General features: G+C 43.3%; 1 protein-coding gene and 1 non-coding gene across 2 annotated transcripts in view; one reads left to right on the top strand and one right to left on the bottom strand.

The window, feature by feature from the left end:
* Positions 1–23004, bottom strand: part of LOC126090393 (nephrin-like) — a gene marked incomplete at its 3' end in the record, with an annotated part of 461612 nt that overhangs the window by 257201 nt on the left and 181407 nt on the right. The window lies entirely within an intron of this gene.
* Positions 8165–8236, top strand: Trnat-agu (transfer RNA threonine (anticodon AGU)). Its single transcript has one exon. It is a non-coding gene; the product is annotated as a tRNA-Thr (tRNA).

Below are 23004 nucleotides of genomic sequence, written 5' to 3'. Positions count from 1 at the left end.
TCTGTAGCCTGTCAGTGTCCAATCCCAAGCAACACAATGGGTGTAACTGCATCCACAGCCCAACTCGGTTGTGCAGAGTTTAGTATACTGCACTCGCATTCGGGAGGACGATGGTTCAAACCCGCGTCCGGCCATCCTGATTTTGTGTTTTCCGTGATTTCCCTAAATCTCTTTAGGTAAATGCGGGGATGGTTCCTGTGAAAAGGCACGGTCGATTTCCTTCCACATTCTTCCCTAATCCGAGTTTGTGCTCTGTCTCTAATGACCTCGTTGTCGACAGGACATTAAACACTAACCTCCTCCTCCTCCTCCTCCTCCTCCTCCTGATCTGCTCTCCATATTAAAGTTGTTGTTCGACATTCCGATCTTAACGGCTTCGTTGTTGGTGTAAGAGGCCTCACACAACCCATGGCGAGCAGTGTTTCCTAAAAAGATAGAGTAGTAGAAATCTACAAGTTAGTGTCTGTGCGTGTATTTCTTTCATCAAATTATTAGGAAGGTAAAAGCTAAAGGAGATGAACTGCTAAACGATCTCGTCACTGAAATTTTTTTCCATCTAATAGCATCATGTACGTTCCGATGAAATACTAAGGCTACTTTGGAGAGGTACAATTTATACAATTTGTACAATGAGTCGTTTAAGATGCAATGATAGGCAATACGCCAAATAGAATGTTTGAGTGACGTTCAAAATACTGTAAACACCATGTATTTGAATATTGCGCAAGCGAGTTTGAATTTATAGCGAGAGGGCATTCAATTAGAAGCTCTAAACTTAGTGACTTATTCTCGAGACATAAAATGTTGCTGGATGTACTTGAATCTTACAACCTTACCATATTTTCCAGACCAGAATTAAAAGAAATAGCAGCATAATGATACACAGCATCTTCATAGGCCGTTTCCTAGTTGATGGTCAGCATGTGAGATCAATAGTAATGAAGTGCCACATACTGTTGCACAGACAGTAGCACTGAATTAAATCAGGATAGAGTCATGTGCGAAAATAGTAAGAAAAAGATATAGCTTATGAGTTCACTGGTAGAGCAGACGTTTCAAGCCACTTTTGAAAGGCTAACATCCCAAAACCTTTACAATACAGGAATCTTTAGTCACATAATACATTTCCTCAAACCGTTATCACTTCTTGATACTTCTTCCCATTAAAATTTTGCTGGTAGATATGCAGCACGGACAAGCAACCATTGTGAATAAATAGTGGAGCACCATGTAGGAGAAAATGGTAGCTGTATCATAATACAAAAGACAGTCTGAGCCCCATTACACAAGTTCACTATAGAAGTCAAGGTGTTAAAGAAAATCAGCATAGTAAAATAAGGCATTAAACCAAGAACAGAACTCTCTCATAAAAATGTTGAAATAAATGCTCAGTTGTGACGTAGGTATTAATGTAGAATTTGCTTACTCAAGATATCAAACCTCTTCTGAGCGAAAATGTTAGTGGTCAGTCAGAGGTGCGCAAAGTATTTAATAATCACGTCCTGTCAATACTCGGCGTATTAAACGGAAATTTTATTAGAACAGGTAAGAACCCTTAAAAACGTGTCCCAAGACAACTGTCATATGGAGCTTCAGGAAACAAGTAAAGAAGAAAATGAATCAACTACTGAATCATTAAAGAGTAAAGTTACTTTTGGTATGATGAGATATCAAACAGGATGATTACGTCGGGGGTATAATATATTAGCTTTGTATTAATTCCCCTATGCAATGTTTTTTTTTTTTCAGGTGTGGTCTGTTCCCTCATAGACTGAAATACTCGTTAGTGAAACAACTTCATAAAAACAGGGACGGAGATCACGTACACAGTTAACAGCCCGTTTCTTTGCATCCAATTTTTCCTAAAGTTATTGAGAAAGTAGTGTACAAGAGGGCAGTAGCACATCTCAGTATTCATTATATGTAGTCAGATAGCAGTTTGACTTGACGAAAGGAGTTTTCTCTCATGTATGAGCCACTAGCAGTGTTACGCGCTAGGTTGAGGAGGGTAGGGTTCCTTCATGGTGTAGGCCATGCATTATATCTGCGTAAACTGGAAAATTATGGGATTAGGGAAGAATTTCAACAATGATTAATATTTGGAAAAAAGAAAGCAGATGTTCTGCTTCCATTGCTTTTCTTGATAATTTCAACGATCTGCTAAACTTGACAGCTGACTCAACTTCTTTTCCTCTTTGCAGATGATAAGTGTTATGAAATACAGGCAACTTTAAGTGTATTATCTAGCTTTTACGGTTGTCTCGAAGTTCAACAGATGATTGACACTTCATTGAAGCCAAGCGCAGTGCATACAGTTTTTGACGCGGAGTTGTTATAAGAGCATACTTTTCTCGTACGAAGGTGGCTAAACACTGTACACGGCAGTTTTAAATTCTTAGGTCTGAGATTAGATGGAAAGCTCACCTGGAAGGCCCATGTTTAAGGCTCTCCGCCCGTTAAATTTACACCGAGAAAACTGAAAACCGTCAATAACAGAACAAATCGTTGAGTGAACCAGCAAACTTATAATATGGAATTACATCATCAAGTTGGAGCACCATGCCTTCCGTGCACCGTAGTCTGCCGTCAGATACACTTTACCAGCAGCCAATTTCGGGCCTCCCTTAGCGTTAGCACCTGATCATGACTATGATTTTCCTCTAAAGTCGCCTTGCTCAACAAGAATTATTTTATTAATGATATCTAATAAGCGAATAAGAGTTGCCTTCTCCAATAATTTATATTCCTTATGGTATTCAAGGGAATCCTATACCATTCTTCCTGCAGAGTGGCAAGTTCAAGCAATAATTATGGAGGTAGATAGCGATTACGTAGCACTCTCTCTACAATAGACGGAAAATCTCAGTGATACTGATATCTGTCAAGGTTGGTGGCCATGCTGTAGTATACAGAGTGGTTGCAGCATAAGAAAATTGCAGCGTAATGCAGGAAGATCTGCAGCGGATAGGCACTTGGTGCAGGGAGTGGCAACTGACCCTTAATATAGACAAATGTAATGTATTGTGAATACAAAGAAAGAAGGATCCTTTATTGTATGATTATATGATAGCGTAAGAAACACTGGTAGCAGTTACTTCTGCAAAATATCTGGGAGTATACGTACGGAACGATTTGAAGTGGAATGATCATATAAAATTAATTGTTCGTAAGGCGAGTGCCAGGTTGAGATTCATTGGGAGAGTCCTTAGAAAATGTAATCTATCAACAAAGGAGGTGGCTTACAAAACACTCGTTCGGCCTATACTTCAGTATTGCTCATCAGTGTGCGTCCCGTACCAGGTCGGGTTGACAGAAGATCCAAAGAAGAGTGGCTCGTTTCCTCACAGGGTTATTTGGTAAGCGTGATAGCAATACGGAGATGTTTAGCAAACTCAAGTGGCAGACTCTGCAAGAGAGGCGCTCTGCATCGCGGTGTAGCTTGCTGTCCAGCTTTCGAGAGGGTGCGTTTCTGGATGAGGTATCGAATGTATTGCTTCACCCCACTTATACCTCCCGAGGAGATCACGAATGTAAAATTAGAGAGATTCGAGCGCGCACGGAGGCTTTCCGGCAGTCGTTCTTCCAACGAACCATAAGCCACTAGAACAGGAAAGCGAGTTAATGACAGTAGCACGTGAAGTGCCCTCCGCCACACACCGTTGGGTGGCTTGTGGAGTATAAGTGTAGATTTAGATGTAGGGGTTGGACAAAAATATGGAAAACCAAAAGACACAATACATTACCATGACAATACGGTTTAAAACTTGTCGACGTTCAAAACACTCTCCAGTGGTCTCAGAATTGGTAAAGACAGGTCCTTATGGTATTCAAGGGAATCCTATACCATTGTTCTTGCAGAGTGGCAAGTTCAAGCAGTGATTATGGAGGTAGATAGCGATTACGGGCCACTCTCTCTACAATAGACCGCAAAATCTCAGGGATACTGATATCGGACAACATTGGTGGCCAGGGGAGATGTGACAGTTCATTTTCAAGCTCAAAAAACCAGTCCTGGACGATGAGAGCTCTACGAACAGGAGTCCTGTCGTCTTGGAACACAGCACCACTACTGGAGAACAAGTATTGTATCATGGGAGGGGCCAGATCAGCCAGAATTGGTTCATAAACCTTCGCAGTAATGAGGCTTTTGCGGAGTAACATTAGGACAATCTGAATACCACGATATGCCTGCCCAAATCATCGCCGAAATCTCGCGATGTTTCGCTTTACGGACACAAACTCGACCAGAAGCTGGAAACAGGAAGAAACAAAACTCATTCGAGGTGTGGTGCTACCGGGTTCACGAGTGCGACATTCAGTTCTGCAGTAACTCTTGGAGCTTTCGTCCTATTATTTTTCGTCACAACGCTCTTCAATGACCGTCTATAAAGACCACTCAACATACATTTCAGTTCGCTTTGCGACTCAGAGGATGATAAGTTTTTGCTGCTTTCCCTTTATGCCGTATAAATCTTCGATACGGTGCTTCTTGGAGCACCAAACACTTCGCTCCTTTGGTTACGGAAACATCCACCATACAAGTGCGAACAATTTGCCCATGTTCTAACTCATTGAGCTGCGACATAATGCACTCGCTACTACACAGAGCACTGTTTTGACCATGACTGACACCTGTAACCTATTGAGGACAATGTACAGGTGCCCTTCGTTGCAAAATACTACAGCGCAACGTCCACGCTTGGCTAGAAACTGCAAATGCGTTCAACGATTCATTTCTCGTGGTGTTGGCACATTTTTCTCCAAAAGCATGCGGACCGATTGTTAGTCATATCAGTTCCTTCTTTTCCTGGGTTCAAAACTGCGATGACGAATACACAGCTACACATAAAAAGATGGTCGTGCCCGCAGTTGATCACTTATGGCCGCCCACGCAATAGAAGAACCTTTTTCTGATAGAGATTTTGCAACGTTTTTGTGAGATACACTAATGCTGCAATGCTCATCTCGCATAAGCTACCATGAAACCACTTAAGTGCAAAATCCATGCATATCAAACTTATTTCTACCTTTAACATATTTAAGCCGACTTCCAATATTTCCCTTGTGTCCGAGTAAGATCACGTGTGGCAGGCATATTCGTCTCGAAAACTTAGGTCAAAACTCTCGCAAGGATTTTGAACGCTTTTTTCACGTCGATCGTATCAAAACACGTGCGCATACAATGTTATACTATGTATTTTTTGTATATTTTGAACAGCGAAAGTTTTATTTTGCAGTGCTGAAGCTCTTCACAGGACCCAAAAATTCGAAGAAAACGTACAGATAAATTTATAATATAAGAATGTGTTGAAAGCAATGTCATTTCGTTTTGTGTGTTACTACTACAGCTTCATTCGATCCACCTGCCGGTTGAGAGTTCACGGCGTTATGCATGCTATCCAGTTAAACAGTTCACTGGATGCTTCTGAAAATAGCCTCTCGCTTCCGCGCGGCAGCCGGCAGAGGCGCAGGCAGTCACGGGTGTCGCACTAGCGTAGCGATGAGGTTAGCCTCCGTCGTGCAATTGTGCATTACTTCGCGCACTGTCCAGTCCTGGTTTGGTAAAGCTTGTGTTAGTAGTGTATTTCGTGAGTGTAAGTGATTAACTACACTGTCGCAGAGGGATCACTTGTGCCTTAACTTCGCGAAGTAGATGACAAAACATTTTCTAGCTAGTTTTACGAAAATGCGTACTCTTCCAAAGGTAAGTGACTCACATCACACTTCGAGATTAGAAGAAATCAGAGATTTCTGCCCCTCTTCTTATAAAAAGTAGGCCTACCCTTAGCTTGCAGGTTGCTTTGTGACAAATAAACTACGTCGATACAAAATGGTTCAAATGGCTCTGAGCACTATGGGACTTAACTGCTGAGGTCATCAGTCCCCTAGAACTTAGAACTACTTAAACCTAGCTAACCTAAGGACATCACACACATCCATGCCCGAGGCAGGATTAGAACCTGCAACCGTAGTGGTCGCGCGGTTCCAGACTGTACGGCCTAGAACCGCTCGGCCACACCAGCCGACCTATGTCGATACACATGTATTTAGTTTGGTGACTCTGGAATCGAAAAAGAATGGACGTTAGCGTCTTTCGGGATATGTGTGACAACAAAACGGCTATCCACGTAAGCGTGTAGAATGTATGAGCCTGGCGACATACCATCTGACATTCGGAAAAGCGTCATCCACACAGTTCCGAAGACGGCTTGCTAGTGCGAGAATTATCGCACAATCAGCTTAGCAGTTGATGTATCCAAGCTTCTTACAAGAATAATGTACAGAAGAATGGAAAAGAAAATTGAGGATGTGTTAGATCAGGATCAGTTTGGCTTTAGGGAAGGTAAAGGCACGAGAAAGAGGCAATTCTAACGTTGCGGTTAATAATGGAAGCAAGACTAAACAATAATCAAGATACGGTCATAGGATATGTCGACCTAGAAAAAGTGATCGCCAATGTAAAGTGGTGCAAGATGTTCGAAATTCTGAAAAACGTAGAGGTAAGCTATAGGGAGAGACGGGTAATATACAATATGTACAACAACCAAGAGGGAATAATATGAGTGGACGACCTTGAACGAAGTGCTCGTATTAAAAAGGGTGTAAGACAGGGATGTAGCCTTTCGCCTCTACTGTTCAATCTGCTCATCGAAAAAGCAATGATGGAAATAAAAGAAAGGTTTAGGAGTGGAATTCAAATTCAAGGTGATGGGTATTAATGATACAATTCGCTGATGACATTGCTATCCTGAGTGAAAGTGATGAAGAATTACATGATCTGCTGAACAGAATGAACAGTCTAAAGAGTACAGAATAAGAACTGAGAGTAAATCGTACGAAGACGAAAGTAATGAGAAGTAATAGAAATGAAAACAGCAAGAAACTTAACATCTGGACTGATGAAGTTAATTCATCTACGTAGGCCGCAACATAACCAATGACGGACGGAGCAAGGAGGACATCAAAAGCAGACTAGCAATGGCAAAAAGGGCATTCCTGGCCAAGAGAAGTCTACCAATATCAAATATCGGCCTTAATTTGAGGAAGAAATTTCTGAGAATGTACCTCCGGAGTACAGCATTGTATGGTGGTAAAACATGGACTGTGGGAAAACCGAAACAGAAGAGAATCGAGGCATTTGAGATGTGGTGCTGCAGACGAATGTTGAAAATTGGGTGGACAGATATGGTAAGGAATGAGGAGGTTCTGCGCCTTAATTTGAGGAAGAAATTTCTGAGAATGTACGTCTGGAGTACAGCATTGTATGGTAGTGAAACATGTACTGTGGGAAAACCGGAACAGAAGAGAATCGAGGCATTTTAGATGTGGAGCTACAGACGAATGTTGAAAATTAGGTGAACTGATAAGGTAAGGAATGAGGAGGTAGTGCGCACAATCGGAGAGGAAAGGAATATGTGGAAAACACTGATAAGGAGAACGGGCAGGATGGTAGGACATCTGTTAAGACATCATGGAATAACTTCCATGGTACTAGAGGGATCAGTAGAGGAAAAAACTGTAGAGGAAGACAGAGATGTAGAGGTTAGCACAGGAGAGGAAATCGTGGGGGGCCGCATCAAACCAGTCAGAAGACTAATGACCAAAAAAAAAAAAAAAATCTAGTCTTGTGCGTTGTATGATGGGAGTTATGTAGTCATTCCATCACGCCCTCAGAATAATTTCTCAGTTAAAAACATGTTTTGTTTGTCTATTTTATTGATTGAAATGGGTTCGTAATTGATATCAGTTGATATTACATCCAGACAAAATGTGGTGGAAGCTGTTTGTCGTGTCGGTTGTTATTGTTGATTCCAAAACCTGCTTCTGGCTCCATCTGTTGCATTGCAGATGTCAACACTAAGCGGTCGATCTACGAGGAAGTACAAGAGACAGAGCAACTGTATTCACAATCACTCACGACAGGAAATCACTCACTATAGAAAATAAATGAACAAACTTTATATGACATGGTGACGTAAGTTAATCTCTGATGATATAGGCTGAAGCCGTGAATTAAAATTTGTACCATTACTGGGATTCGAATCTATTTCTCCTGCTTACTTATTTGACTTAGAGGAAGAACATTGGGCTGAGGCATGGGATGAAATTTGTGTTGGGATCGGAGACGTTCTAGGGTAATCAGTGCAATTCTGGTAGCTTCAGTGCCAGTGTGACGTAATGGCTAGCGCAACTGCCTAGTAAGCAGGAGACCTGGGTTCGAATCCCGGCGCTGGTACAAATTTCATTTCCCTGCTTCAACCTACACCATTATTGTAGATAAAGGCGAGATTCAGTACGCCTCAGGAACATCAAATGTATATGATTGAGGTATATTAATATTGTGCTTGAACATACCCTGAATTTGGTGCAAATTTAGTTCAAAACGCGACGACTACTTTCGCCCATAGAATATCATTGTAAATGATATCGAAGAGTAAATGATCTTACCTACTCGCTAATAAGCGGACAGAACGCGAGAAATCGGTAGATCAGTACCAGAGAGTACAAAGTCTGTGAAAAAGCAGTACATCGTTTAAGGAAACTATATATCGGAAATATGTCATGCAGTGTTAGGGCATCATTCATTCAAGAAATTCAGAAACATGCTGGAAGCATTATAGAAAGTTGCAGTGACCCAAGAGAAAGAGTGACACAAGCTACTATGGAACGTAAATGTTGCCAGAAAGCCAATTGCTTATTTTCTCTTAACCTCACTGAAGTTTAGCGGCAACGATATGAGGGGAATATTTCATTTATTCAGGTTTACAGTCTACTTTTCCGTTGTTCTACATGTGAATGGAATAGGACAGGAAGCAGCTAACGTTGATGAGGAGAACACTGTAAATTTACAACGCAAAACAAGAAAGATTAGGCTTTGATGTGCCGTCCAAAAACAGAATCGTAACAAAAAGCAAATATTAGATGACTGTCAAAATATCTATTCTGCAACAAATTTACAGAGAGTACAGCATTTCTGTAAAGAAAAAGCTATGCAATGGAAAAAATTCCATGTGATTTTGATATCGAGAAGGTATGAAGCTACACTTAGGTTCTAGTGTATCCAGAGAGGTCCGTAAATTTCCTTAAGTAGAGTTAGTAAACAACACTTCTCTTCAAATTCATGTCTTTATGATTCCAGACAACGTGTAAGAGGGAACTGTGTAAAGATCTCATGTAAAAAAGTGTTTGGGTACACCAATACCTCATATTGCCAAAACAGTGGAAAAGATAGTCATCTTATTATAATCTTCAGTAAAGTAAGAAAATTATTAGATGATGCAGAACCTTACAATGCCAAATATGAGTATGGTATGAAACTGTGGACATTGCTGGAGTAAATTACAGGATATTTTTATGGATCACATCACACACAGAAACGTGCGTGGAATTGGTGACAACAGTCATAAATCCGTGACAAAGACGTCTTACTATTCTGTCTTCATAAGGTGCCCCGTAAAAATATATTCTCGTGTTTGGCATATTGTCTTGTAGAGTAAATGGAATATACTCATCCAAATACAGAGAGAAAAAGGTGAGTTTAGGAAACTACATTGAAAATATATTCTCTCCCAGAAACCGTGTTTAACTGAGTAACATGTAAAGTCTTTTTGGTTTCTCAAACTCATGTTTCAAATTCAAAAAATCCTTAAAATAGGTGGCTGAATAAACTAACCACAGAAATTGTTTGTTGCGGTTCCCAAATCTATGTGGGATTGTTTCTTTTCACACGTACGGTTTTAGTGATAAGGACTAACTTTTCATTTGATGGATAGATAACTGCTTTCTCTTTATTTTTTTCCCTTGTACAACATTACAAGCATGTGAACCATAAAAGAAAAGACAGAATAAAAATTATCATCACCAGATACTGAATCCATACATACTTGTATTTTTAAAATGTGTGTATGTATTCGTGTGTGTGTTCCACATCTCCTCCTAAACTACTGGACCGAATTCAACCGTACGTGGTACACATATTCCTTACTGTCAGGAAACATTCGTTGTGGGTTAATAAACGGCTAACTATCGTAGTTCAGAAGATATGACATCATAAACAATGAGATGCTTGAGAAACTCTCACATTGTGTAACACGTTTAAGTTTATTTCCTGTTCCCTACGAAATATATTCGCAATACATTTTGTAGACAGGATCCACATATGCCGCTCAGTGTACCTATTAAATTATATGATTATGTGTCATTTAAATCAGGAGATCTAGCGTCATAAACACTGAGATGGTTGAGAAACTACCGCGTTATGGATGACGTTTAAATTTGTTACTTGTCTACTACAAACCCTGTTTGCAACATATTTCGCTGGCAACATCCACACACGCTGCTAAATGTAGCTATACACATATACAATTGTAAGACACACAATACAAGAGATATGACATCTTAAACACAGACGTATATGTAAAACGTCGCATCATGCATGAAGTTTTACTACGTCTATTCTTTACTGCTATGACACTGCTACAGTCGAGTCACCTTAGGTAAATGCCTGACACCTGCCAGCGCTTTTGACAGCTTTCAATTACTTAGCGCAAACGACCGTAGGTATAAACGATAGCCGTCTAATAGAGCTATGAAGAGGCGTAGCCGTGGACACATTAACAACATAGCGTTGTAGACACGCAAAGTAGCTGCGCCTAGCGTACAGAAGCTGTCTGAGATCATGTTTCTTAATTTGGATACTGTACTTATAGGTTTGTGAATTATGCATATATCTCTGTACGACTGTTTCCAAATTTCAGTGGTTTTTTCACGAAAAGATGGTAATGAATTTTTTTCAATACTTCACTATAAACACTGCTGTTTTTTTTTGTTTCGAATAGAAAGTTGGCAAAAAGAATACCCGGGCAATGCCGGGTATATCAGATAGTAAGAAAATAAACGGAAAGGAGAAGAAGCCGTTATCTAAGTAGAAAAATATGAAAGAAAGATGAAAAACTTACTTCGTCGTCAAAGAAATGTGGCAAGAATTAAATCATTTGAATAAAAGCCAACAAAAATAAATTCCACAAAATGGTAAGCTATGAACATTATAACAAACAGAAATTAAAGGCACCATGTTAACGACCAGCCCTGTAAAACGGATATTTTTAAAGCCTTTAAACTGTGAATTATTGAATCTTCACGTATAACTAACAAAGGCTTAAAAAATACACGGGCCAACAAAACTGGGGCAGCTGTTAAGAAAAACTGTTCCTAAGCTTCTGATTTAGACGCTGCAAACAAACCAACAATGTTAATCTAAACGCCTGGTCGACCGATACTACGCCCGCAAATCCTCTTCAGCTGCGGAGCGGTGACGTTAAGCCGTTAGTCCAAGGCGGACCAAGGACGTGGGTCTGCCGGAACAGCTCGGGCATCTAATTTGGTATCCGGATAACAGAGCTGCGCCGTAATCGCACGGCTGCTCGCGTCTTCATTAGGGGGCGTGGCCGGCGCTGGTAATTTGACGGCAGCCGAGATGTATCGCCGTCTCTCATTTCGCGTAATGGCCTTCCGGAGCGCTTCCTCCACTAATTGGTCAGGGCGCAGATCTAGGCTGCTGCAGTCTGGAGAGAGGCTGGCGGGGTTGTATCTGATGCTGCACCGTCCTGGAATCGTAAACTCGGACTGGTCACTCCATCTACTCTCCCTCTCGTGTAGTGTAGAAGCTGACCCACGCTCGTTGTTTCTGTTAAAGCCAAAGTTATCTCACTGATTTCCTTGGTACCAAGTTTGTTCCTTACCGATAATATCCATTCACTCTGAAATCAATCAAGACGCGTGAAATGTACACTTGTGTAAGTTCATCGGATGAAGTACTAACCACCCACAGAAGAGAGCACACTGGCGGCTTTCCAATGCTGTGGATGGTGTCAAACTAGGACCAAGTGGTGGTGTGACCCACCACCACTAGCAAAGGTCGTTGCAATGAAGGGGAATACATGAGAGGTGTTCAATAAGTAAAGCTACACCGTTTTCTTCTGAAAGCAGGTTGGTTTTATTCATGAAGAGATTTCAGATCGTTTCCGTATTTCTGGATTATTGAGTATCGTCTCCGTTATGCAACTGGATTTGTGACTTCATGTCTGAGAGATTATAGTTCGTAGTAACTGACGGAAAGACATCAAGTAAAACAGAACTGACTTCTGGCGTTCCCCAAGGCAGTGTTATTGGCCCTTTGCTGTTACTTATCTTTATAAACGATTTTGAAGACAATCTGAGCAGCTGTCTTAGGTTGTTTGCAGATGACGCTGTCGTTTAACGACTAATAAAGTCATCAGAAGATCAAAACAAATTGAAAAACGATTTAGAAAAGATATCTGAATGGCGCGAAAATTGTCAGTTGATCCTAAATAATGAAAAGTTTGAGGTCATCCACATGAGTGCTAAAAGGAATTCGCTAAACTTCGGTTACACGAAAAACCAGTCAAATCTAAACGACGTAAATTCAACTAAATACCAAGGAATTACAATTATGAACAACTTTAATTGAAGGACCCCACAGAAAATTTTCTGGGGAAGGCTAATCAAAGACTGCGTTTTATTGGCAGAACACTTAGAAAATGTGACTTGTCTACTAAGGTGACAGCCTGAACTACATTTGCCTTTCCTCTTTTAGAATACTGCTGCACAGTCTGACATCCTCACGGAGTGCATCGAAAAAGTTCAAAGAATGGCAGCACGTTTTGTATTATCGCGAAATATGGGAGAGAGTGTCACTGAAATGATAGGATTTGGACTGGACATAATTAAAAGAAGGCGTTTTTCGTTGCGACGGAATCTTCTCACGAAATTCCAATCACTAACTTTCTGCTCCGAATGTGAAATTATTTTGCTGTCACCGACCTACATAGGGAGAAATGATCACCACGAGAAAATAAGGGAAATCAGAGTTCGTACGGAAAGATATAGGTGTTCGTTCTTTCCGCGCGGTATACGAGATTGGAATAATAGAGAATTGTGAAGGTGATTCGATGAACCCTCTGCCAGGCACTTAAATATAATTTGCAGAGTATCCTCGTAGATGTAGATGTAGATTTAGATGCCTCCAAGACACCATATTATTTCCCACACTTTTGGCTACAAAATCCTGTTTTTCAACATAATCACCGTTCAACGCGAGGGCCTTGCTTCTCGTTAATAGGAAGGGCTGTATTAGAGATGACGGATATCACTGAAACAGTTTTCCGTTATATCGGTGTTTTTCATTGCCAGTTTAACTCAAAATAACCGGTTTTTGAAATAAGGAGTTTTCGATTTTTTATTCCCATTATTTCTTTTAATACTCTTATAGGCAGATACTGAACTGAGGCTGAAAAGTTTTGATTCCCTTTGTTTCAAGAGACATAAAATCTAAATAGTAAATGAAACAGGTAAAGAGAAAGGAAAGTAAGTCCGTCCACTGTTCCACCATTCTCTGCTTTTCACAAAAAGTAATAAGTGGTTGAATACTACAGAAGGTAACCAGTTTTCTCATACTGATTCTAATTTTTTCAAACTCTGCTCAAAAATCATGTTGCAATCGAGGACTATACCACCGTTTGGGCATCAGGAATCACCCCCCTTCATCAGTGATGAAGGGGGGTGAAACCTGAAGTTGAAGACCTGTTCTTTCTTAGTTAATTTGTCCGTTTTCATGGGCTACAAGCAAAAAAAAGGCATATTACGTAGACACAGGCTACAGGTCATCTGCTTCCGATTTTTATCGTAAACTGAATAAATTAAGCTGTACGTTTTCTCTTTATATGACGTCGAAAGTTTGTTGTGGCTCCTCCCGTTCTTAATATCTTAAAGGAAATGGAGCACTGTGCTTCACTGGTGCCGCAGTTCGTAAAATACTTCTAGACCAGAGATGGTCACATTCTGTAACACAACTAATGTCGAACGACTGGGCACGTCTCACACACTACTTGTACACACATACCATCCCTTGGACCACGTCAGATGGTAATAGGTTCATTACTGTCTCAGAAATGCTGCATCAATTCTGATGTCATGTTAATCATCTTCATTTGTCTGTGTTTGCTTTAATAACCCATATGTTTTTGGGTGGAGTCCGCCTTCGGCAAAACACAATTTTGTTTTCTGTCCCAGACTTGTTCCACTGCAGTTGCTGTTAAACATAGAGAATGTTCTTTTCTGTTTATATACATGTAAATATTAGTTTTTAAACAGTAATTACAGCTTTTTGGAGAACACATAATATTATGTATTCATACCTTCTTAGCAAATGGTGTGGTTTTCCTGCTGTATTACGTTCTTACACTGTCTGTTTTTCTTTACAGTTTGTCATCTGCAACCATTTAAGACTTTATGTAGGCAAAATATTTACGCAAAAATTACGGTTTCTAAACTGTTATGGCTATGCCTGAAATTAATAAATTTTATGTGAAAGGTTTTGTGTATGTGTGTGTGTGTGTGTGTGTGTGTGTGTGTGTGTGTGTGTGTGTACTGCTCCACTAGTCGACGTCACAACCCAAGTCTTGCAGCGTCAATAACCTCCCCATCACCCACGTACTGATTCACGTGGAGTGCATCCTTCATTGGGCCACATAGACGAAAGTCGGAAGGTCCGATATCTTGTCTGTAGGGTGGATGAGGAGGAAAAGACCATTGAACTTTTGTTAGTCCCTCACGTGTGCGTAGACGTGTGTGAGGCCTTGCATTGTCGTGTAGAAGGACAAGTTTGTTTGAATTTTTGTGGCGACTAACATGCTGAATTCTTTTCATCAATTTACTGAGGGTAGCACAGCTCTGTGCGACCGATCGGCATGTGGGAGGTTTTCGCGACCTTGTTACGATGATGACAGGCTTCTCATCCAACGACTCACCTTACTTTCCCTCGCTGTGAGGTGTCGATAGGCATTCTGCAAGCTTCTACGAATGTCTGGAATGATATGCATTTCCGCCAAAAAAAAAATCGATTAAAGCGCTCTGCTTCGGAGACACCTTCATTACAGACGTCATTCTGAAGGCTACTTACAGCGTCGCCACCTATCGGAATCTCATTAAACTATGCTGATTGAAGTGGGACTACTTCGAGACATCCCATAAATATCTCTGCGATTTTTAATCGTAACTGACAAAAAAAAATGTTGCGTTACTGATTGAACTCCTCTCGTATGAGTCTCTCACAGTTGCAAACAAAGCTATACCTCTTTAGTGTGCTTAACAACACAGAAAACGGACAGCAGCTAACTGGAGATATCTAGTGTGGTCGAAAGAAGAAAATGGCTCAAATGGCTCTGATCACTACGGGACTTAACATCTGAGGTCATCAGTCCCCTGGAACTTAGAACTACTTAAAAATAACTAACTTATGGACATCACACACATCCATGCCCGAGGCAGGACTCGAACCAGCGACAGTAGCGGCCCCGCGGCTCCACACTGAAGCGCCTAGAACCGCTCGGCCACTCGGGCCGGCTGTGGTCGAAAGAGGTGCGATTTTACGTCTCTTCAAACGATGCAAGGTGTCGAGTGCACCGAAGTCCCAACGGAATTTACAAACCTGTTGTATACAGAGTTAGCCCGCGAAATCATGCAATGATAAACTCATAATGAATGTGTCGCACTATATGAATCAGCGAGCAAAACGTACCTCAGTGGAATCTTGGCAGAAGAAACGTACGTACTCTTTTCCTTCCTGAACTGAAGACATTATCAAGGCCAGAGACAGTGAAACACAGTTTTAGCATTGAGTAGGTCCGTAGCCGATTCCAGAACATGATCTGAGATGTATCGCGCGCCACGAGGTGGCGGATGTGGAACACCGAAGCCTGAAGGAAGAAAGCGCAGACCGGAAAGTCACACTGGGGGCAGCGAAGGATGAAGGTGACGCTTTACACAGAGACACGCTTGCTGTATTTCGTTCGACTTTGAGTTTACGGCAGGCACTGTGTGGTGTGGTGGCGGAGTGTCATTTAACGGTTGTGGTAGGCGGTACTTGAGATCCTGCAACGTCGTGGAGGGTTATTAATCCGTCGTTTATGGGCTTGCATAGAGATAAGGCGCTCGAAGCGAAGGTAGCTTCACATTGCAGCGAGTGAGTCGGCCGTTGCAACCGCAGCGGCTGGCGACAATGTGTGGCTCGCAGAAGTCACATACTGTGGGTGTTTTGTGCATTTAGTTGGTATCACATTGTAAGGCGTTTTGGTTGGTGAAAAGCTATTCTACGAGGTTGCATAAAGGTGAACTGCACTTCGGTGCGATAAGCGTGAGCAGCTGCATGTCTATAAAATTTTTGTCATTGCCCGTGCTTTAATTGGCTCTGAGCACTATGGGACTTAACATCTATGGTCATCAGTCCCCTAGAACTTAGAACTACTTAAACCTAACTAACCTAAGGACATCACACACATCCATGCGCGAGGCAGGATTCGAACCTGCGACCGTAGCAGTCACTCGGTTCCGGACTGAGCGCCTAGAATCGCGAGACCACCGCGGCCGGCGTGTGCTTTAATTGTTGGAATGGTTTTCGTCTTGCACCTAACAGCACCGACGTCTGTTAGTTTTATGTGAATTTTGTATGTTATCCTTATCAGTCGATCGGCTTCAAAGACTAGACGTTTTCTTATTATATGTTTTGCTAAAGTTGTTTTAAAGCTTTTTCTTTGTGATTTACGTTTTATCGAACTTTCTTTAGTTGTGCTGAGCATATTAAAAGAGACACTTACTACATTACTCTTAACTGCAATCATTGGTCCATAAGCTTACGACAGTAACAGTTCGCAACTTGTTTTGCTACTAAACGGCTACTGCTAGGGTTTCATTTCTTACAAACAAATTAACACCTAAGAATTATTGTGCCACCGTTAGCTGAAGCCGTGTACGTTTTACTGAAAGTTAAATTTGTAAAACTTCTGATTCAAGAAAATATTGAAACTTCCTGGAAGATTAAAAGTGTGCGCCGGACCCAGACACAAATTCAGGACCTTTGCCTTTCGCGGGAAAGTGCTCTACTATCTGAGCTACCCAAGCACGACTCACGCCCCGTCCTTACAGCTTTACATCCGCCAGTATCGCGTCTCACACCTGCCAGGAAGTTTCATATCAGCGTACACCGCTGCAGAGTGAAAATCTCATTCTGGAAACATCCCCCAGGCTGCGACTAAGCCATGTCTCTGCAATATCCATTCTTTCAGGAGTGCTACTTCTGCAAGGTTCGCAGTAGAGCTTCTGTAAAGTTTGGAAGGTAGGAGACGAGATACTGGCAGAAGTAAAGCTGTGTGGACGGGGCGTGAGTCGTGCTTGGGTAGCTCACATGGTAGAGCACTTGCCCGTGAAAGGCAAAGGTCGTCAATTCGAGTCTCGGTCCGGAACACAGTTTTAATCTCCCAGGAAGTTTCATATCTGCGCACACTTCGCTGCAGAGTGAAAATCTGATTCACTAAAATATTCTTTAATAATAATTGCTGTAATTGTGTTTTACAGTTTCTGAGCGTGGGGGTAGTTCGTTGGTGTTTGAAATAATTGTATATGTTGTTATATGTGTTCTCGTTTCTTCTTTTAGATGTTATCTGTACCAACCCGTAACCATACTGTTCATGGTAGTACAGTTGGCCGCTATCGGTATAATATGGGGCCTTGGGGTGTGTTGTAATTAATACTGTTTTTACTTGCAACTATTTAGTTACTGTAAAGTAATGTAAATAAATGTTATCAATTTAAAGTTCTGTTGCATCTCGGTTACGTTCCTAGAACTCTAGAGTTTGAAAGTAATTTTGTCCATTCTCTTGTGTTTATGATTGATCTTGGGTTATATTTTACTTGACTTCAGTTCAATGCTCATTTAATAGATATACGCAGCCTAGTATACAGAAAGTCTTACATTTTAATATTCTATTTTGTTGATGAAACTGGAGGGAACGTTCACCCTAATGTCTCTCGGAGAAGGTGGGGAGGGGTGTGCTTCCCGTACCTAACATGTCAACGACACAGATTATCGGTTGCGAGTTGTACCATTCCTTACTATGCTAGTCTAAATGAAAATATAATGTTAAAGCTTAAAACATCATTTAAGCCCTCTGGCGTTACACAGCAAGACGGCACCTCTCAGCAAACAGGCAGCAACAGAAAATGAAACCGTATTGTTTATGCCACGGCCAATGTTCATATACAGTTTTCACTATGGGTTTTTTGGTTAAAGGTTCTTTTATTCGCCATGCCATGGTAATTTAGCAGCATTGCAGTTTCGACCCGTAAAAAGGTGGGAATGTGGATCGCTTTACAGACAAAGCACAAGACAGTGTTTAACGCGTATAGGTAACAGAACGAAAGGCTTGGCTGATTTTCATCAGCGAAGACGTTACTAGAATTATATAACACACATGAAATGGACAAAATCTGACGAATAAAGACGTTATGTCATTGTTCAAACAACTGCCGAGTTCTTTTTATTCGCCATGCCAGAATTTAATCCGCATTCCTGTTCATAAAATTAAATTACCTGACAAAAAATGTGATGCAAGCAGAAAATTGATCGCATGTCAATTTAACTTCGTGCGTATGTACAGCGTCTGTGCGTATCTAAATTATTAGAGCTGCAGCTATGTGACGGGAGGAACGTGCGAGTGCATTAGTGTTATCGGACTGATAGGGTGTGTAAGGGACGTGAACGTTGTCAGATGTTGAGTGATCAGTGTGAAGGACACACAGATTCCGCGTACACGTATGAGATAGTGTTAACACTGTGTCAAAGGGACGTCATTGTGATGTAACGGAAGAAAACTATAGGAAAATGAGGTGCAGAAGTCAGAGCCCAGAATTGCAAGGATGTCGCAGCCAGCCAGCAGATACTGTCCACTGACTTGCGCGATCGGTTCCTGTGTCGTCAGACCACGAACGCTGAAATCGGGACACAAGCCACGTACATCGGCCGCAGACAGCCTTCGATCCTGCTTGTTCAGCGCCCCTCAGCAACAGCAAGGCTCCCGTGACACCGTCCCGGTTGTCAATGCCCTAGGACGGCCTTCGAGAAGCCACTCGGGCTCGACTCACTTCGTCGTCGACGATTACGCCAGACCAGGGTCATTGCCCTGTTTCAGATGGTTCGCCGTGTCCCACAAACGCAGCCCTGCCGCGAATTCAGCGCCGGGAAACAGTATTTAAACGATGGCCCAACCGAGTACGTCACATTTGGGCACAGCGTGGCCACAGCTGGCACCTGCTGTGTGTCAGCTGGGAATCCTCGCTGTGAATTCTGCCGGGACCGGGCCGTGAAGGAGGAGCCTCTGACTGTCTGCCCAGCCCGGGCAGGAAACAGCGAGCCGTCCTCGCACCGCTGTTCCTCACCGTCGGTCCAGACTTCGGCTCTGAGCACCACCATCGCCTTGCCACTGGAACGACGCGACCTCCCGCATTAGAGCAGACCTGCTGGCCCCCTGCCACCTCAGCTCGCCTTGGATACAGACGTTGCCAGCGCTGCGCTCTGTCTCCCGAGCAGCACGTGGTAGCCACCCGCCATACAACTACGTCTGCAGCTACGGCTCCGGAAAATTACGAGGAAACTCCGGGCCGCATCAGAGAATGGAGCACGATCAGGAGAGTGTCTGAACTGTATGAATTAGTAAAGAACTAATGAAGACTTGTTGTATTTTTACCCGCCTGTGCTGCTACCCACATCCCACATGTTCGACAGAGAACCCAGCCCGCACCCAGACAGTCTACCACTTTTGCCTTTACAGTGGATCATTTGGCAGACTGGTGAAATCGTGCTTGCGGGGCACACGGATGCGACAACGAAGCACGAGGGCAGGCATGCCCGTCGTCAAGGTTCCAGTTGACAACGTGTGATCACAACAAGGGACGATCGTCACATTGCACATCGTAACCACCTTGGATCTGCGCCTGCCATCCGAGAACAAGAGACGATCTGCCTGCAACATTCTGTGTCATCTCGCACCATTAGTCAGAGATTGCCTGCAGCCGGACTAGGGAATTACCATCCAATCGTGACCTACCGTTAACAGTGCAACAGAAACGGCTGATTTTGGAGAGGTGGAACCTCGGACTGCTTTTCATGGCGTGTATTCTCTTCGACGAATCACGATTATTCAGTACCCCTCATGACGGTTATTCAGCACCCCTGGTGATGATCTGGGGAGAGGTCCCTTCCGTCCGTTGTTCTGGGGAGGCTGAGAGGTGTTACTCCTGGCCTCATCGGGTAGAGAGGTATCAGGTATGACTTTAGCTCACGGCTGGTAGTGATCAAACTCTGACGACACAACGGTACGTCACCAACACTCAGCGCTCCCATGTCTCCCCCTCATGCGACAAAAACGTGGTGCCTTTGTTTTACAGGACAAAGCTTGTCGATCCACATGACGGGTGATGTTGAACTTCCGCGGTGACGAAGATCCCGTTACCTGTCCACAACCGAACATATGTGGGACCAGCTCGGACGTTAACTCCATCACTGAGAGCAGACCAGTTAAAGCAGTTGTGATCCAGGAGAGTATACAATGACTTTATGCATCCAGGCCAGAAGTTGGTGCATCGTCCTTGTGATCAGCTGTTACTGCGAAGTGCTTTCAAAATTTTACTCGCCTTTGTAATCAGTAAAATAAGATCACTTACCATTTAACCCGTGAAGTTCCATTTCGCCTCTTCCTCCCCTTCTGGGTGCTTCCCTTTCTTGTCAAGCTGTGTGCATTATCTTAATCACTGCAGTACATCGATTGACATCAGCTGTACCAGTTTTCACAAATTATAATAATGCGACACGTTACTGCAGACGTCGTTACAAATGGTCACTGGATGAAATTACCATATTCAGACCTTCGGAGCAGAAATCAGTATGCATCATACGCAGTAGGACAGTAAACTGCAAGTACAGGGACAGACCACCGTTTTGAAATGTTCCGTGACAAAGAAGGATCTAGGATGATACACTCCTGGAAATTGAAATAAGAACACCGTGAATTCATTGTCCCAGGAAGGGGAAACTTTATTGACACATTCCTGGGGTCAGATACATCACATGATCACACTGACAGAACCACAGGCACATAGACACAGGCAACAGAGCATGCACAATGTCGGCACTAGTACAGTGTATATCCACCTTTCGCAGCAATGCAGGCTGCTATTCTCCCATGGAGACGATCGTAGAGATGCTGGATGTAGTCCTGTGGAACGGCTTGCCATGCCATTTCCACCAGGCGCCTCAGTTGGACCAGCGTTCGTGCTGGACGTACAGACCGCGTGAGACGACGCTTCATCCAGTCCCAAACATGCTCAATGGGGGACAGATCCAGAGATCTTGCTGGCCAGGGTAGTTGACTTACACCTTCTAGAGCACGTTGGGTGGCACGGGATACATGCGGACGTGCATTGTCCTGTTGGAACAGCAACTTCCCTTGCCGGTCTAGGAATGGTAGAACGATGGGTTCGATGACGGTTTGGATGTACCGTGCACTATTCAGTGTCCCCTCGACGATCACCAGTGGTGTACGGCCAGTGTAGGAGATCGCTCCCCACACCATGATGCCAGGTGTTGGCACTGTGTGCCTCGGTCTATGCAGTCCTGATTGTGGCGTTCACCTGCACGGCGCCAAACACGCATACGATCATCATTGGCACCAAGGCAGAAGCGACTCTCATCGCTGAAGACGACACGTCTCCATTCGTCCCTCCATTCACGCCTGTCGCGACACCACTGGAGGCGGGCTGCACGATGTTGGGGCGTGAGCGGAAGACGGCCTAACGGTGTGCGGGACCGTAGCCCAGCTTCATGGAGACGGTTGCGAATGGTCCTCGCCGATACCCCAGGAGCAACAGTGTCCCTAATTTGCTGGGAAGTGGCGGTGCGGTCCCCTACGGCACTGCGTAGGATCCTACGGTCTTGGCGTGCATCCGTGCGTCGCTGCGGTCCGGTCCCAGGTCGACGGGCACGTGCACCTTCCGCCGACCACTGGCGACAACATCGATGTACTGTGGAGACCTCACGCCCCACGTGTTGAGCAATTCGGCGGTACGTCCACCCGGCCTCCCGCATGCCCACTATACGCCCTCGCTCAAAGTCCGTCAACTGCACATACGGTTCACGTCCACGCTGTCGCGGCATGCTACCAGTGTTAAAGACTGCGATGGAGCTCCGTATGCCACGGCAAACTGGCTGACACTGACGGCGGCGGTGCACAAATGCTGCGCAGCTAGCGCCATTCGACGGCCAACACCGCGGTTCCTGGTGTGTCCGCTGTGCCGTGCGTGTGATCATTGCTTGTACAGCCCTCTCGCAGTGTCCGGAGCAAGTATGGTGGGTCTGACACACCGGTGTCAATGTGTTCTTTTTTCCATTTCCAGGAGTGTAGTTAGGCTACAGTTTCTCACACCACTGCAACAGTGAATGATGTAGATGTTACTGTTAGCAGCGTTCGGTAACCGATTAAACGAAATTCAACAAGGCTCCAGACCCCGATGAGGTCCCTTTAAAATTCATTACTGAATATACAGTTCGGTTAGTCCCCTTGCCGTAAAGCAGAAGTCACCCTTTTCTATAAGCAGGATGGAAGAAATGATCCATGGAACTACTGTCCAGTATTATTGATATCCATCGTACAACACATTACAAGCTCAAACATGAATTTCTACACAAAACCCAATTCGTCACTTTTCTCACATGACATCCTGGAAGCCATGGGTGAAGGTGACCAGGAAGATATCATGGCATGTGAAAAACTTGTTGGCATTACATATCGCTTATAATGAAAAGTGGCCCCAGTGGGGTGTACCAAACAAATTATGCCATTTGATTGAAGATTAGTTTGAAGGACGAACGCTAAATGTTATCTACTAAGCATAGTCAGCAAATGATATGGAAGTGACATCAGGCGTTCCCCTGGTTAGTGCACTGGGACTCTTGCTGTTCATATGTAATGATCAAACAGACAATATTAATGGGAACCATAGAGTATGGAAGTGATATTGTTATCAGTAATTACGGGCTATCGCAAAATCAGTATACAAATATTGAGTCAGAACGTGATGTGGCTTCAAAGTTTTAAA

The sequence above is a fragment of the Schistocerca cancellata genome, chromosome 1 (genome assembly GCF_023864275.1).
Source record: "Schistocerca cancellata isolate TAMUIC-IGC-003103 chromosome 1, iqSchCanc2.1, whole genome shotgun sequence".
NCBI classification, from domain to species: domain Eukaryota; kingdom Metazoa; phylum Arthropoda; class Insecta; order Orthoptera; family Acrididae; genus Schistocerca; species Schistocerca cancellata.
The sequence above is the reverse complement of the archived record's forward strand: the minus strand, read 5'-3'. Positions and strand labels throughout refer to the sequence as shown.